At 35.9% G+C, this 16,576-nt stretch overlaps 1 protein-coding gene across 1 annotated transcript in view; it reads right to left on the reverse strand.

The window, feature by feature from the left end:
* Window positions 1–14,912, reverse strand: part of PTPRD (protein tyrosine phosphatase receptor type D) — a 452,720-nt gene extending 437,808 nt beyond the window's left edge. Inside the window, 1 exon segment of the mRNA XM_031060787.1 lies at window positions 14,869–14,912. The gene's annotated coding sequence lies outside the window, so the exon portion shown is untranslated.
* Window positions 14,913–16,576: the final 1,664 nt, after the last annotated feature.

Genomic DNA, 16,576 nt, shown 5'->3' on the forward strand with positions numbered 1-16,576 from the left:
CACATAGTTTGGACTGGTGTAATCTAGTGAGTAAAAATTGACTTGGTGACTGGCCTAGAGAGTAGTAGTGAATACAGTGGGTAGCTGGTCACCAGTAGTGTTCCCCAGAGCTCAGTACCAGAACCAGTTCAGTTTAGTGTCTTAATTTACTGATCATTTGGGCAAGGGGCTTGAGTGATCCCTCGCTCAGTTTGCAGGTGATACCAAGCTGGTTAGAAATACTGATCTGCTGAAGGGTTGTACAGGTGTGTAGGCTGAAAAGGAATCGGAAGGATTCTGAAATCCTGAAGGATTTCAGGCTGAAGGAATTTGTAGGAATCTGAAAAGGCTGCATCAAGGAACCAAGGTCAGTTGTATGAAGTTTAGAATCATAGACTCAGAGGAAGGTTATGGTTGGAAGAGATCTCAAAGATCATGTACTTCTAAGACTTCTGCAATGGGCAGGGACAGCTTCCACTAGACCAGCTTGCTCAGAGCCCCATCCAGCCTGGTCTTGAACACCTCCAGGGAGAGAGAGTCCACAACCTCTCTAGGCAACCCTGTTTCAGTTTCCTTTCCATCCTCACAGTAAAGATTTTTTTCTTATGATCTAAGCTGAAACTACTCTCCTTCAGCTTGAGGCCATTCCCCCTTGTCTTGTGACTACAAGCTCTTTTGGAAGGTTCTCTCCACCTTTCTCATAAACCCCCTTTAGGTAGTGGAAAGCTTCTAAAGTTGTCCCCAAAGCCTTTTCTTCTCCAGGCTGAATAGCCCCAACTGTCTCAACCTTTCTTCTTAGGAGAGGTGTTCCAGCTTTATGGTCAAATTAGTGCCTCTCTTCTGGACTTGTCCCAACAGGTAGTGTTCTCCTTGTGTTGGGGGCCCCAGAGCTGGACACAGTATTCCTGGAAGGGTGTCACAAAAGCAGTGTAGAAGGGTAGAATCACCTCTCTCAGTTTGCTTGTCATGGCTCTTGTCTCTTGGCTTTCTGGCATGTGAGTACAAACTGTTGGCTCATGTTGAGCTTCTTGTCAATACCCTCAACTCCTTCTTCTCGGGGCTGCTCTTTATCCATTTTCTGCCCAGCCTGTACTTGTGCTTGGGATTTCCTTGATGGAGGTGCAGCACCTTGTACTTGGCCTTGCTGAACTTCTGAGGGTCACACAGGCCCATCTTTCAATCCTGTCAAGGTCCTGTCAAGCATGGCAACCTGGCCCTTGGTGTTGACCTCACCAAACAGCTTTGTGTCATCAGCAAACTTGCTGATGCACTGAATCCCATTGTCCGTGTTGCATGAAAGATGTTAAAAAGTGCTGGTCTCAATACAGACCCCTGAGGAATCACCAACTGGATATCAGTCATTGACTAAAACTCTTCAAATGTGATCATTCAACCATTTTTTTTATCCCCTGAGTGGTCCGTCTGTCAAGTTCATGTCTCTCCCATTTAGAAACAAGGTTGAGACATGGAACGCTGTAATGATTTGTACTTTTCAGATAGATGGCTTTTGTTACACCTCTGTCCACCACTGCTGTAAGAAACGGTGGCCATAGAAGGCCACCAAATTTGTCAGTTATGATTTGCCTTGTGAAGACATGTTGCCTCAGCCATCTCCTCGTTTTTCTCCTGTCTTAGCATAGTCTCCCAAAGGAGCTCCTCTGTGATCTTGCCAGACACTGAGATGAGACAGACTGGCCTCTAGTTTCATGGGTCTTCCTTATTTTCCTTTTTAAAAATGGGCATTATATTTCTCCTTTTCCAGTCAGTGGGAATTTCACTGCAATGCCAAGACTTCTCAAATATGATGGCATAGTGGCATAGCCACTTCCTCAACCAGTTCCCTCTGGAGTCATAGATGTACCTCCTCAGGTCCCATGAATTTTACAACTTCAGATTCCTTAAACGCTCTCCAGCCCAGTCTTCTCCTACAGTGGATGGTTCTTCATTCCCCTAGTCCTCTCCTTTCACCTTCCACATATGAGTGGTGTGGCTGGAGCACTTGCTGGTAAGGACTGTGGTAAAAAAGGTGTTGAGTGCCTTGGCCTCTGTGTCCTGGGTAACCAGGTCTCCTTCAGTGATCCTGAAAGGAACCATGTTCAATACATTCAGCAAGACCAAGTGCTGGGTTCTGCTGCTGGGCCACAACGATCCCAGGAGGCTGGGGGCAGAGTGGCTGGAAACCTGCTGAGTGGAAAAAGACCGGAGCATGTTTATCACCCATGGCTGAACCTGAGCCAGCGTATGCCCAGTTGCGAAGGAGGGCCAACAGCATCCTAGTTTGTACTAGGAATATTGTGGCCAGCAGGACCAGGGTGGTGATTGTCACTTTGTGCTTGGCAGTGGTGAGGCTGCACCTCAAGTGCTGCATCCCATTTTCTCACTACAAGAAAATTATTGAGTTTCTGGACCACATCCAGAGAAGGGCAACGAAGCTGGTGTACTACATAAAGGCTGAGAACATTATTGGCTCTAATAAAGTTCTGTGAGGAGTAAGTGAGGAGTGATTTAGCCTGGAGAAAAGAATACCCTTATTGCTCTTCACAACTACCTGAAAAGAGGTTGTAGTGAGGAGGAGGTCAGTCTTACCTCACAAGAAATGAGTGATAGAAGAAGAGGAAATGGCCTCAAGTTGTGTCAGGGGAGATTTAGATTAGATATATGTTAGGAAAAATTTCTTTGCAAAAAGGATTGTCAAACATTGGAACAGGATGCCCAGGAGACTAGTTGAGTCTCTATCCCTCAAAATAGTTAAAATAGGTGTAGATGTAACACTTACAGGTATGTTTTAATGGTGGTGTTGGCAGTGCTAGATTAATGGTTGAAATAATGATCACAGAAATCTTTTCAACCCTAAGCTCTGCTATGACTCTGTGGTAGGGTTTAGAACATGTGGGGCTGACTGAATGTAGGAATAAGCCCATACTCACAATAACTGCTGATTCTTTTGAATTTGCTGCAGTTTATACTATGCTAAAACCTTATTGTTGGTGGGGTTTTTTTCTTTCTCATTTTTTCTCATTTAAAGGAACTTGGAAGAAAAATGTGAGAAGAAAATGTCATTCATTAGAAAAAGTTGTTGGTTTAAAGAAAACATGATGTTCCACTAACGCATTAACTTTATTTTAAATTGGCATAAAATTATTCATTCTGCAAGTTTTTCATTTTGTCAATCCCAGAAAAATTACAGCAAACAATTCAATGTCTTAATAATGTATGTACTACATAAAGGCTCAGAACATTATTGGCTCTGATGAAAGAATAACTAATGAAACATAACTCTTGTTTTTTGAGGGAACCTAAAGTAGAAAAGCTAAAAGACTGTTAGAAAGAGAAATGACCTTTGATTTTAAGAACATGTAATTCTGTTTGTTTTAAAAGAATACAAAATGCATCATTTTTCACTTTTTGGGTATTTATCTTGCCCTTTAAAGGCCAGCTGGAGAGTGGAGCTAAAGTTCATGCCTAAAATGAAATCTGAGTATCCAATATGAACCACACTTTCCCCTTGGCATTGATTGTGAAACAGAAAAGATTAGGAAGCAACAACAACAACAAAAATCATCTGTACCTATTGCCAGTATAAAGAAACAATAGAGGTCACAGTATGCACACAGACACAGACACACACACACACACAGGCGCACACGCACACACACACACACACACACACACACACACCTGTATTTAACAGGCCATGGATGTAGACTTGAAGCTTCTTACTACCTTCTGATTCCCACAGAGATAATTGGAAGACTGAGTATTGGGATGTTCAACACATAAAACACAATAATGAAAAGTTTTCTGGTAGCTCTATTAGCTGTCTAAGTAAATGTAATGGAGGATATAGAAACCCATATTTTTGTCCTCCTCCCTCACTTGCTGTCTCAAGACAGTTCTGCCACTACAAGCTAGTCTTCCAAGAAAAAGCAGTTTAAGAAATATCTCACTCCTAATTTCTAAACAAAATTTTAAAAAGTCTTCATTATGTATACTCTACCAGGTAATTGTTAATAAAAATATTATTAGGAAAATCTGAGAAGATTTTTGAGGAGATCAGAAAATTACTTCCTGGAGCTCAGCAGACTCTAGTCATATCTTGACTTTCTGCTTTCAAATATAAGATGTTTCTCAACATACAGCTTTAATTTCTATTTTAAAAACATGCTTTGAAGAAGAGTTCCTAACTTAGCTTGGGAAAAAAATATTCTTGGATATATTTTATATTTAATCTTCAAAATGTGCTAACTTCTTGTGTTTCATTAAGTATTTTGAAATAGTAGCAGCAATAAGACAATTATATGTACTCCTAAGAATAAATAGTATGCTGACATACTCTAAAATGGAATATATGTACCTGAAAATTAAGAGTAGTTAGTACTGAATAATCAGAGAAGCAATTCCTTTAGGAGATGAAATTGTTTTCTGCAGCACAGTTATGAGACACTATGCTGATATGGATTACCAAATTTAATAAAAATATATGTATGATAAAGACTGTAATTCTGAAAATATTTTAAAAATTAAGTTATAGTTTAAAAATACAGTGTTTAGGCAGGAAATATCATTCACATACATATGAATAAGCAAATGCTATGCAATTTTAAAATTCCATCTAGTTCTACAAACTGTTTAACTGTTTGGACATGTGGAAAAAACTCAAACCCAAAAATTAGTTATAAATCACTTAAGACTATTCCAATTTCAATGCTTATTTAATTTGGTGTATGTACCAAATTATAATTATCAGTTGTAATGCAATGTTGAGATATAATTTCTGCTGCGGTGCAGCATTTATTAAGCACTTGGACAAGGAACCTTTTCTACTCTAAGAAATGAGCTGCTCACGCTGTAGCAATCATGACACCTGCATCTGCTTCACCCATCCTAATGCGGCCATAGCAGCACCAGAGAGCATGGGAGGTGCACAGAAGCCAGCTCTCATCTAGAAACAGTGTGCCTCTGCTAGCAAGGCACAGCGTGTAAGCTAACAAGCCCTGGCACTTTTCAGAGCTCAGTAGCTCAGGGGCAATGCTGCCTGAACATGCTATTCTGCTTCCATAGCCAGGCAAGTTCACCAGTGTGTCTCTGCACCATGCCCTGTGATGGATGCTTCTGCCAGTACAGGTATCTCTGACACTGTGACCCACTGGGCATGGTAAACATGCCATCATTTTTGGGGGCGCTTCACTGCGAAATAATTGCACGTTTATTTGAAGATGAGTAACTTTACCTTTTTCAAGAAAGAAGTGTGTCTCATAATCATAACCTGGCATCCAAAACTTTTATTCATTCATATCAACACTGGCATACATTTAAGGTTCAGCATCTGTAGCTAAGTTTAAAGGACTGTTTTTACCACCATCTTATATCCTTTTTTCCTAAAATTATGTGTTGTATGTGAGGTGTAATACCTGTCATGAAATTGAGACATAGAACATGAAGTGATCCTTAAAATTCTTTCCTCAAACCCTTGCACTAATGTTAGGTTTGCTGTGAATCTAGAAGGTCTGAATTAACTATTACATAAAATTCTTACTGGTAAATGCTTTAAAAATAATGCAGGATATGGGGAAAATCTTAAAGAATTGGACACTTCTTTTATTGAAGATATTTTACAGAAAGTCTACTAGAGATCCAGATTGAATTAAACAAAAGCAAGCAAGCTTGGTCCACTGAGTTTACTACTTATGTATATAATTGTAATTAGGCACACACATTGCTCTGAGACACATTTAATCAGTCTTTTAATGATCGATGCAAACAGTACAGTATTTCTTTAACTTCAGGGAAGTCTTCTGACATACTAACATCAATAATTAGAGGAGGTCAGAGCACAAGAAGTATTCCATATGACAGGAAGACATGCATAATTTATGGTGTAATACTACTGTAGATGTAGTCCTCCAAATTCTGTGTGGATGATAACCATACTAAGCTTGTATGGCTCTCCTGTTGCTAATATAAAGGTTGTGATTGTTTAGGAACTGAGGGTCATGCTTTTATTAAAAAATGAGTGACTGCCTTTCTTCTAATCATAGATGTGAATGGTTTCTTTGTTTTTCATGAACATTCACTTTCCTGTAAATAGAAAGCTTTTAGCTAAAATGTAAAATCATGATGAGAGTCAGAGACTAGAATTGGGAATGATACCGTCTTGCTAATTTTGAGGCTAAAACAAGTCACATATAATGGACCTAATACCTGACCACTTTCTTTTGGAGATCAACACATAAAATCTGCATTTTAAAATTAGTCACAGAAACCAAGTAAAAAGAAATTCTGTGTGCATCAGAAGAAAAAAATTAGTCTTACTGCCATTAATGGAAGAAATACATGTTTTCAGTGGTATGGACATGTCCATCTCTTTCTGTAAATGTTCTGAAATAGTGTAATTAAAAAGAAGGTAGCAGGAAAAAGGGAAGAAAGAGAAGGCCTAGGTAATGACAGAAAAAGCTGCTTGTAAATGTGCATTAACTCTGGTCAACATTTTTTTCCCCCTATGGCTCATAATTCAGTTTCAGGCAGCATTCCCAGCAGTAATGCTAAACAGGATGTGGTCCTGAGTGGCACCAGGAGAACAACCATGACGTCATGAAATCACTGCTGCTTTGGTCATTTCTCATTGATTCACCAAAAGACTAATACCCCTGAGCCTCAAAGCCAAGCTGTGCAGCACAAGGGATGCAGAGGTTAGTGTATTTCTGCCCTCTCCTTACAAGAAGTTAAAACAAAGAGCATGAGATAAACACAGCATAGCGCATAACATTTTATGCTAATTGATTCTGAAATAATGCTAGATGTGAGACAGTCAGCTGTCCTCCCTTTTGGCCCCTCTGAAGTCAAACAAACCCAATTCCTGAAGTTTCACACCAGCAAGTTTTATTGAAATCCATCTTGAAACTGTCTTGGTTCCTTCCCTTCACTATTCACACTTCTGACCATTAAAAAGAAAAACACAGACACTAAACAAAACACCCACTAATTTTTGTTCTTTGTTCGAATTTGATCATTAATCTCTGCTTCATTTTATATCAAGATTATATCTTGCCAATTGTATTTTTCTAAGTGGTGTTGATCCCCTAAATGCATTTATAAATGGTACGTTTGTTCAGTATGTATGTAAAGGATTTTTTGGCGTCTCAGCCTTTATTTTAAATAGTTTAATAAGCTATTACCTTTTAGTCTTACTGAAGAGAGAGAATTTCTCCATTTTCCTGTATATGTTAAAGACTCTTTGACACTTTCATCTACTTCCTCTTTTTGGTCCACATATTTATGTGATAATGGTCAAAAACTCTTGGCAGACAATTGCACTTTGAAGGAATTGCTGGTTTATCTGAGTTACATAATTTAGGGGATAACTAATCCTAGTCCGGAGAAAGGAACATGTTTCATCTATCTTGCACTAAAATATTCCAAAACATGTTTAGAGATAGAATGTATGGATAGAGATTCATGAAGTGGAATGGAACATTGGATTTCCCAGTAATCGATCCTAGTAGTGAATTTTTTTTCAGTAAAAATTAACTGGTGCTCCATAGGAGCACTTTACACAATTTTTCGCACATTCAGAGTGAAAAATCAGAATGTAACACTTAGATTTGAATCTTTAGAAGGCACTTTTTATTGTTTAAGTACTTCCTTGCTCCTTTTGAAAACATTTAGCCTGATCCATACCAGCAACATTAACCTTTTCATGTTTACGGGATTTCAGAATACACTCTACATAAATGATACATCACTCCCTGCCCTTTTCCTCAGTTAATTAGATGCCAAATTGTTTTTTTGTCCAGAAAAAATATAAGACCCTAAAAAGGGTGAATAGGTCTTCTTCTCTAGTTGCTTGGTTTCATATTGTAGGGCTGGCAATTCTTCTCTCCTACATCAAGCAGACACTGTTAAATTGTTATGAAGAAATATTTAGTGAACTGCTCTTGAAAGTACTGCTCTTGTATCGTGCTTCATTGAACATTTTATCTCCTACAAAACTGGGACAAAGTGGTTACAGGGAGAAAAAAAGAATGGAAATCTGCATGAATAAATAGTGAAATCAGCACTAAATATATTATTAAGCAGTCTAATAATTATTAGTTTGGTAGCTGAGAAAAAGTCAGATGAACTAATGTATGTGATTACAGCAGGATAAAAAAATAATCCAATAGCAGCATCCAACTAGGGGAAACAATAAACTAAAACTTTAGGCATGTTATTAAGATGCACAGTGCCCACAGCAAGAGAACAGGACTTGCAACACTAATTGCTGGTGTCTAGACTATAATTTGGTTTTTAGTCCTTACAAGTTTAATCCATCCAAAAAAAGAAAATTGTAAATTAATGACAGGTTTAATAAAACTGGTATGGAATCAGTCCCAAACATGTTTAGATTCACAGCTTCAGCTAATTTTCCCTCATGTAAACAAAAAGGGAACATGTCAGTTTATTTCAAACCACAGGAAACTATGTATTTTGTTTTGTCATTACACTGTCAATGCCGAAGCAGTCCTTAAATGGAGCATTAATTCGATTTGCACTCATTTAAAGTATCTCCAGGTCTACTTTAGTGCTTTTATCCAGTTAATAAATGGCAGAACTCAAATCCCGGTATTCACTACAATAAAAGTTACACATTCCTACTTGAAGGAAAAATAGGGAAATTCTCATCCCACTGTGAGCTCAGCGCTACTTCTATGCAAGGAGGAAGGATTCACACTGAATTTAAATGTGGGCCAGGAGCACAGTCTCTCCCTTGGCTGTGTGGTCATATATTCAGAATGTAGCAATGAGAGTTAAAATGGCTGAAGACACAAGTTCCTGGTGCCGTTGTGCAGACGTAGACATGAAAAGGGGTTAGGTAAATGATCGCATGCTACACTACAGGGAGTATGGCTTAACGGGCTAATCAATAACAGAGGGAAGCACAAAACTTGCAGTTTGTTTTTGTTCTCGTGTACTTATTCGTATTTCAATTGACTTAGTGGTCTTTTCCAAGCATGATAAATCACAAGCCATTCCTTTTTAATGTATCAGTCTGAAGTACTTGCCTCCTCAGTTTCTAATAGATAAAACAGACTCCTGTGAATTTCAAGAAAAGAGACAACATCCTTTCTGTAGGATGGTGGTACATTTCAGAGAGTCTTTTTAAAAGGTAGATTTCCATTAACAATCCAGCTGATGACACAGGGAATAAACTATTGTGGCCTTTCATGTTTACAAAATTTTACTGTATTATTTTAAAGCAATATTGATAATTTGGTTCCTCTTATTTTAGCAATCGATGAAAAGTTTTTATAATTTCATTCTAGGATAGTCAAGTTCGTTCAAATTACAGATGACTACAGTGTAAGAATTCTTTTAAAAGATTCATAATTCCAATTTATTTTATACAGAAATGTTTGTACTGTTTTTATATGTAAAAGTAATTCACTTGAAAACTCTTGCAAATCTTTTTATCTGAACTGGAAATATATCCTTTCTTGGCATTCCCAACTTTTTTTTATTTTTTTTTTAATAACACCTATAATAAGTTGTTCCCTCTGATCCAATAGAATTAGAATAAAAAATTTTTCTGTCTGGGAAAAATTCATTACTCATCACTCCACAATTTTTTAGGTCATCATCAAATGTTCTATGCAAAAAAAATGCTATAGAGAGCTATAGAGCTCTTGCTACTTCATGAACACATGGTAGGTATAAAATTACAGAAACTACTTGAAGAGTTTTTTCTCTTTGGTAGCTATTAGATAGCCCAGTTCTGTAATCTTGGGAGCCTAATAATTTCTCTAATAAATATTACCAGTTTTATCTATGAGCTTCTTTAATGTAGATTTGAATGTGAAAGTAGTAAGTAAATCAAATTATAAGTCTGATTCTGCCTTCTTAAATATTTGATGAAAGGTTTATGTCTCAGTGAATTGCAACAACTGCTTACCTTTTCTCAAAAATATTAACTTTTTTCAAGCCAAAAAAATCTCTTATGACTCATTGGGGTTGAAAAAGTCATGCCCATTCCTTTATCACTGTGCTGAGGTGTAAGAGCTTTAAATCTGAAAATGTTCTAAATAGAGCTCCTGAATATATCTTTTCCAATAATAGTTTCACTTAATGGCTTTCCATTAATTTATAAGATGAAAAAAACTTTTAATCTGCATGAAATATGATAAACCTTACTTTGCTATTTATTTTATTAATATTTGTTAAGAATGTACTACAGTATTAAATAATATAGTTTTCTTCTGAATATTGTTGATAGAACATGGCAAAAACAATGATTTAATTTAATAGAAAGATTAGATGATGTTTTCAATTCCAATTTTCAGTGTTTCACTTTATATAGGGGACAGCATTTTATTGCATGGGGCAGAGTTTCATATGATGCTATCATCAGTCATTTTATGGCTAAATAGTGTTGGTAAAGGTAAGTTTGTACTAGAAGTCTATAGGGCTCAGAAATCTGATTAATTCTACACAATCTTAACTCAAGAAGTAACCAGAAGAGATTAGTCTTGATCAGTAACCTACTAAATATTTTTCATAATTTCTAACGTCTTCTCAAGATAGACAACTAGGAAAGCTGGAAGAATCACATTTACTGTGGCACCCTAGTAATATGTGTTTTAAACACTGAAACTTCTGATTTATTAATTTATGGTGCCTTTTTAATTATTCATTCATTTTACCCATATATATATATTTGTGTGTGTGTTAATAGATACTATTTTGTTCTGGAACAATTAGAACTAAGTAAAAATAATTCAATGCATAGTAATAATTTGCATAGTAAAAAAAAAATCCCTCTTAAACAACTATCTTTGCTAATTCATGCACAGGCCAGACTTCCTATAGTGTTCCTATGATTTATAATTTTTATTGACTAAACTTCATAAAGTCTAAATCTAGATTTCAACCAGATAGAATAGAATTCCCCTCATCATACCATTGGCATAGTAATTTTGCTTGGATTCAGGAAAGATAAAAATTTCCTAGAAACCTGTCGGTTTTTATAAGATCCATGACTCAATGTTTTAAGTGACTTCATGGCTGCAACAGAAGTATGAAAGGTTTCATGTGTAGCAGGAAAATAAAAATGCATTACCTGGGAATAAAAATTCCCTGACATTTCACTAAAGCTTTGTGAAGAAATTTAAAACGTGCTTTAGAAAGACTGAACATTTTTTTGTCATGAAGGATCCCAAAATAAATTACTCCATAAGCATTATTTATGGGTCTTTTTGAAATAAATAATTAGATAAAGAGATTTCAACTGACAAATATAGTTGGTTATAGATTATTTTATATACTTTTCATAAGACTTCTGCCTTGGAAATACCAATATGTTCATAGGATACATTGTTTGCCTTCCCCTCTACAGAGTTCAGACTTCGAGTATGTCCTCCCTTCCAGATTTTTGTTATAACATTGTTACACAATATTGTTGTGTAATCAAAGATTGCTGCACTTTACGCATCTCAGCGTCCTTTGATCTCCAAAATCAGATTCTTCCTATATAATATGCACTTTACTGTAATAAATAAATTGCCTACTCTCAAGGGGAGCCACGTAGAAATAACTACTTCTGGAATTAACAGAGGGCCTTGCAGAATAAATAGTAAGTTGTCATGACCCTGAATTTCAGTTTACTGCACTGACATAAGTGTTGTTAAATTTTTTTCAATAATGTTGTTTAATTGGACTTAAAAATAAATTGTAAAAAAAAATATTTGTAAATATGTTTCCTTTCAATATTAGGCTACAAACCATCTTTCTCTGTGGATCTTGCTTTTGTAAAAACATGTTGTCCTACATTGCCCTGCGGACTATTTAATAATGAAGCTTTGGTTACAGTCTATAAATGTTTCTAAGCAACCACAACCCACTTTAAATATGCTAGTCAATTAGCTCTAGACACCCTGTTTCAGTCTTTGTCTCTGTTATTTCTTTCTCGCTTGAAACATAAAAGACAGAGAGATAGAGGGAATACTTTAAAATAATGCCTTGTATTGATCAAGGGTGATGCTGTTAAGAACACCTCTGCAGATAAACGCAGACCTTGGGCAGTGCCTGTCCAGGAGTATAGTGACATGTGTGCCCATCAATCCCTTATCAACATATAAACCAGAAAGAACAGAAACTTATCTGGCTAATGCCAATAGGGAAAATAAAAATGAAAAAGAAAGACAGGTGTTGATGACTGCAGGAAGAATAGCTTCTCCCATGTTCTCTTCTGTTTTTTTTTTTAATATTTACTTCTTTCCACTTTAAGAAAAAAACAAGCCAAGCAAAAAAAAAAAAAAAAAACCAAAACACCGAAACAAAACAAAAGATGAAAAGCGTATGAGTCTCCCACTTAAAAAAAACCCCAATTCTTAGACATTTTCATAAGAGAAGACTTTAAATAATTATTTTTCTATTCAAACATATAACACCAGTTGAATTTTGAACACAGAGGTATTTCTTAGTTAAATTGCCTAATCCCATTAATTTGTTATCTTTATTTTTGTCTTGCCATAATCATAAATTCCAGTTTTTTCCTAGAAGCACAACAACCTTTCTTACTTGGTATGTTCAGTTTTCCTTATTATCTTTAATGCTTTTCACTTCATATTATTGTCTGTAAACATCTTGGGGAGGAATATCTGAGAAGAAAATTCTGACTTCATTTCACTAAATCTCTTATGGTTTAGAATATCTCCCTCCACTGAGGCTGGTACAGAACATGGTTTGTATTTGCTGGGATTATGCAATATGATTTACCTAAGCAAAGATGAATTCTGCTGGAACTTCATACCTAACAACAAGTTTTTTCTGGACTTCTGGTATTGTCACTGTCATTTAACACAAGACTGAGAGTGAAATAAACCATAAAAAATCCATAAAAACAGGGAGGCTAGAGAGAGGCTAAGGTGTGTGTCTGGTAACTTATTTAACTCCCTAGCTATATTTTTTTGTTGCTTTCCAGTTGGTATCATATTCTATAAGCAGTAGCATAAAAGCAATAATGGTCAAATTTATAATGCAATAGTGCCCCTGAGTATCAAGTAGCTAATAAAGGAAATTTTGGCAAATGTTAGAACAGTACAATTTTATAGTCTTACTACCCTTAGGCATGTATTGACATGACTGATCCTTAGGGAGTTTCTGAAGCTAGAGGGATTATCAATGTATTTACATATTTATGGGATTTTTCTTCCTTGAGACTATGGCATATTTTTAATCCCAAATAACTTTCTGCGAGAAGTTTCAGATTTTCTCTACAAGCTGCATTTATTCTTAACTTTACTTCCATTTTTTCAGACTATGGTTTTAATACTGGAATAAAATATGAATAATTGGTTTCTTCTTTTACTTTTTACACCCCAGACATTATTTCTGTAAACTTCTCTGCGTCGGCAGTTTATATACAAGCACGAACGGGACGGGACTACTGATGGGTGTGTCGGAACCGTTTATTTTCCAGAATCTTTATAATACGTAGTTTTGTCTATGCAAAGATCTGTCTTCGCTACAGCTTAACAAGGTGCATCAGCAATATCCATAACTCTGCTGCACTGAGGCCTGTCTGTCTTCCCACAAACCTGAAACTCTCTAACTTTATGGATTCCTACATTCTCTATGGTTTCCTCTGTTTATGTCTCTTCCAGATTGAAGCATGTTAGATATGTAGTCCTTACTCACATTAACTGATTTACTATTTTTGATCCTCCTATTTTGTCATGCTCCTCATCTTGCCCTCTTTTTCATGTTGCTTTATTTACTTTATAAACGAGCTATCTAACTCAGGATGAAAAATAATCACTTTCAAATTATGAGTGCTTGTGATATTAGGACTGCTTTTTTCAAGAAGTATAAATTCACATTTTCTGCATGCTAAATTTCACCTTACTCTTATTCATTGACAGAATCATCTTAGTATTCTTCTATATTTACCCACATATTATTAATTGTTCTCTAAATAGCTTAATAATCCCAGGTACATAAGTGTTATTATTCCCGCTAGCTTTTTCAGCTTTTTTGTCACGGTTTTAAATTTAATAGGTTAAGGTGTGAAACTTGAAGATTACCTGTGATTACAGAAATAATTGAGCTTTTATGGTGTGACCAACACCACCAAATTTCCTTTACATTGTCATACATATATTTTATAGTATATAGAATGTAATATAAATTGCCAAACTTCCTGTACACGTATAAAATAATCACAATTTTTCTGTGATACTTTACATGTCATAAATCATTTATCACTGGGGACTGACATACTTCAGTTTATGCCCTACCTTACTCATTAAAAAGAGAGGTCAGGTCATATGTACCTATCAAACATATTACTTATACAAAGTAGGTAGAAAGAGTAATAAAAGTTGGCGCCCCTTTCTCCTATAGCTATACCTTGCAGAATATTTACAACAATCAGAGTATTGCTGTCCAGTCTTACTCAGCCTTTATAGGTAAGTATTATTCCTGGTACAAAAGCCAGTGTGAGATAGTACACAAAACAGAAGGCTAGAAATGCACAGTACCCTTTTTAGTTGCTGTTACTAATCATTCAATGCATTTACTAAATTTCCATTTAATTCATAGCACAATTTAGCAATCATGCTGAGGCAACCAGACTTTTTTTCCAAAACTGCAAAATCTGATCTATGATCTTACTCCCACACCTTAGGAGGTATCTATGCATTTATTACATAGTCTACTGATTCAATAATTATGTTCTATTTTATGACTAGGAGAAATTTGAATTTCAAACAGGAAACGCTTTCCAAGATTTAACAAAAATTGCTAATTAGAAAGATATTTGTGGTTTATAACAGGAAATCCAAACCAAAAGTATTTATAGGCCTTACAGGAAAAAGACAATGACGACTTAGAAAGTGAGTAGATGTGAAATCTTACTTTGAACCTTTGTAGATTTTTCTGCTGTCCACTGAATTTCTCACCTAAGGAAAAAAATAGGCAAAGTAAAGCTTTGTGAAATGAATAATAAATTATGTAGTTAGAGAATTTATACTAAAATTTGTCATAAGCAAGTTTATTTTTTATTAATTTTGAATCCAAGTGAAGAGAACATTCTTTACATTGAGTACTTAATCTCTAATAGGAAAAGAGTTCTATGCAATTAAAAAGTACACATACTTTATTAGATTTCATTCTATATAACAGTAAATCCATGTAATACAAAAGGCAAAAGAATTATCCTTCAAATTATGACTTACAAAAAAATGAACTCAATCTTTTTCAGTGGACTGAAATAGATATTCACTTTCATTGTGGGAAGAGAAACAGAAATAGATTTTATAGAATCATGTGCTATGTTTAGATTTTTGAATGCAATCAATAAATATTTTCAATTTTAAATTAAGAACCCAATTCAATACTTAGTTAATGTGATGAAAAATTTACAGACACTCCCTCTAAGAGGTCTAAAGGCAGCTCTCAAAGGGAATTGCCTCTTAAAATGTGCTGCACTTTTCTAGTAAGCAGAACTATTTGCTTCCAAGGGATCTAACAATGATAGAGGATTTGTCAAGTTCAAGGCACTGGCAGAATGTCTTCAACTTAAATTTGTGTTCTGAAATTCTAGCTGAAGATTTTAAAACTAATATTCTGTGGCTTAATTAATTGAAAAACACTAGCAGAACCATTATTTATGATGGAGAAATAGAAAAGGATTTTTATGTGGGTTATGGTTTAGGGATGATGCTGCCCAATTTGATGTCTCCACTACGACTCTTCCAAACTAGACACCACTTGCTTTTTCCCCCTCTGCCTCCCATTTCCCCCTCCAGCTTGGAGTTGAGGATTGGAAGCACTAAAAGTGAAGATCATTAGTTGAGATAAGAATAGTTTACTAGAAACAGCAGTGAGAAAAAACAAAAAGCAACAACAGTCATATTAATAAAAGAAGTATACAAAAGAGAGAGTGATTCACTTGCAAAAATGCTCACTATGGACCTGGAAACAATGAACAGTGGCAGATGATGCCACCACGGTGGTTTTTGACAGGAAGCCACACCCTTCTTTTTGGAAGCCGGACAGAGTCCTATCCCCCCATGCACAAAACTAGGGCAATGAGTTCGCAAATAGCACAGACGGGGTCTTCTCTTAATGAGAAATCTTTCTTTGGTTATGTTTTCCACAGCAGAGGATTTACTTATCCTCAGTTTTCTACTAAAATTTTTGTTGTTATCTTAGTCAGTCTTAAATGAACCTGGGTAGAGAGAAGAACTGTTACTTTAACAGTGATTTTGCTGAACGCATTTCTGAGGCAACCAAATTTTTTGAACTATTTATCTATTTCATGTAATTTACATAGAAACCAGCAGTTAATGGTTTTCCTTGGCAAACACACACATATTCCAGATTAGAATATTAAAAAATTAAAGTAATATTATAGGAACCTGGTCAGTGTATGTTGAAGCCTGTGGAGAGAAGTGAAACTGATGTTGTGTTCTTGCAGAAGGCCTCTTTATGTCCACCACAAGGCAATCAGGTCTTCCTGCCTTCTCTGGCTACCTCTACTCTCCCATCTTACAGGAATGGAGGATGGGCTGGCTTAGGTATACACCATCCTCCTGGACCTTGTGCTGGAACCTTGCCCATA

The sequence above is a fragment of the Geospiza fortis genome, unplaced genomic scaffold (assembly GCF_000277835.1).
Source record: "Geospiza fortis unplaced genomic scaffold, GeoFor_1.0 scaffold491, whole genome shotgun sequence".
In the NCBI taxonomy this organism is placed as follows: domain Eukaryota; kingdom Metazoa; phylum Chordata; class Aves; order Passeriformes; family Thraupidae; genus Geospiza; species Geospiza fortis.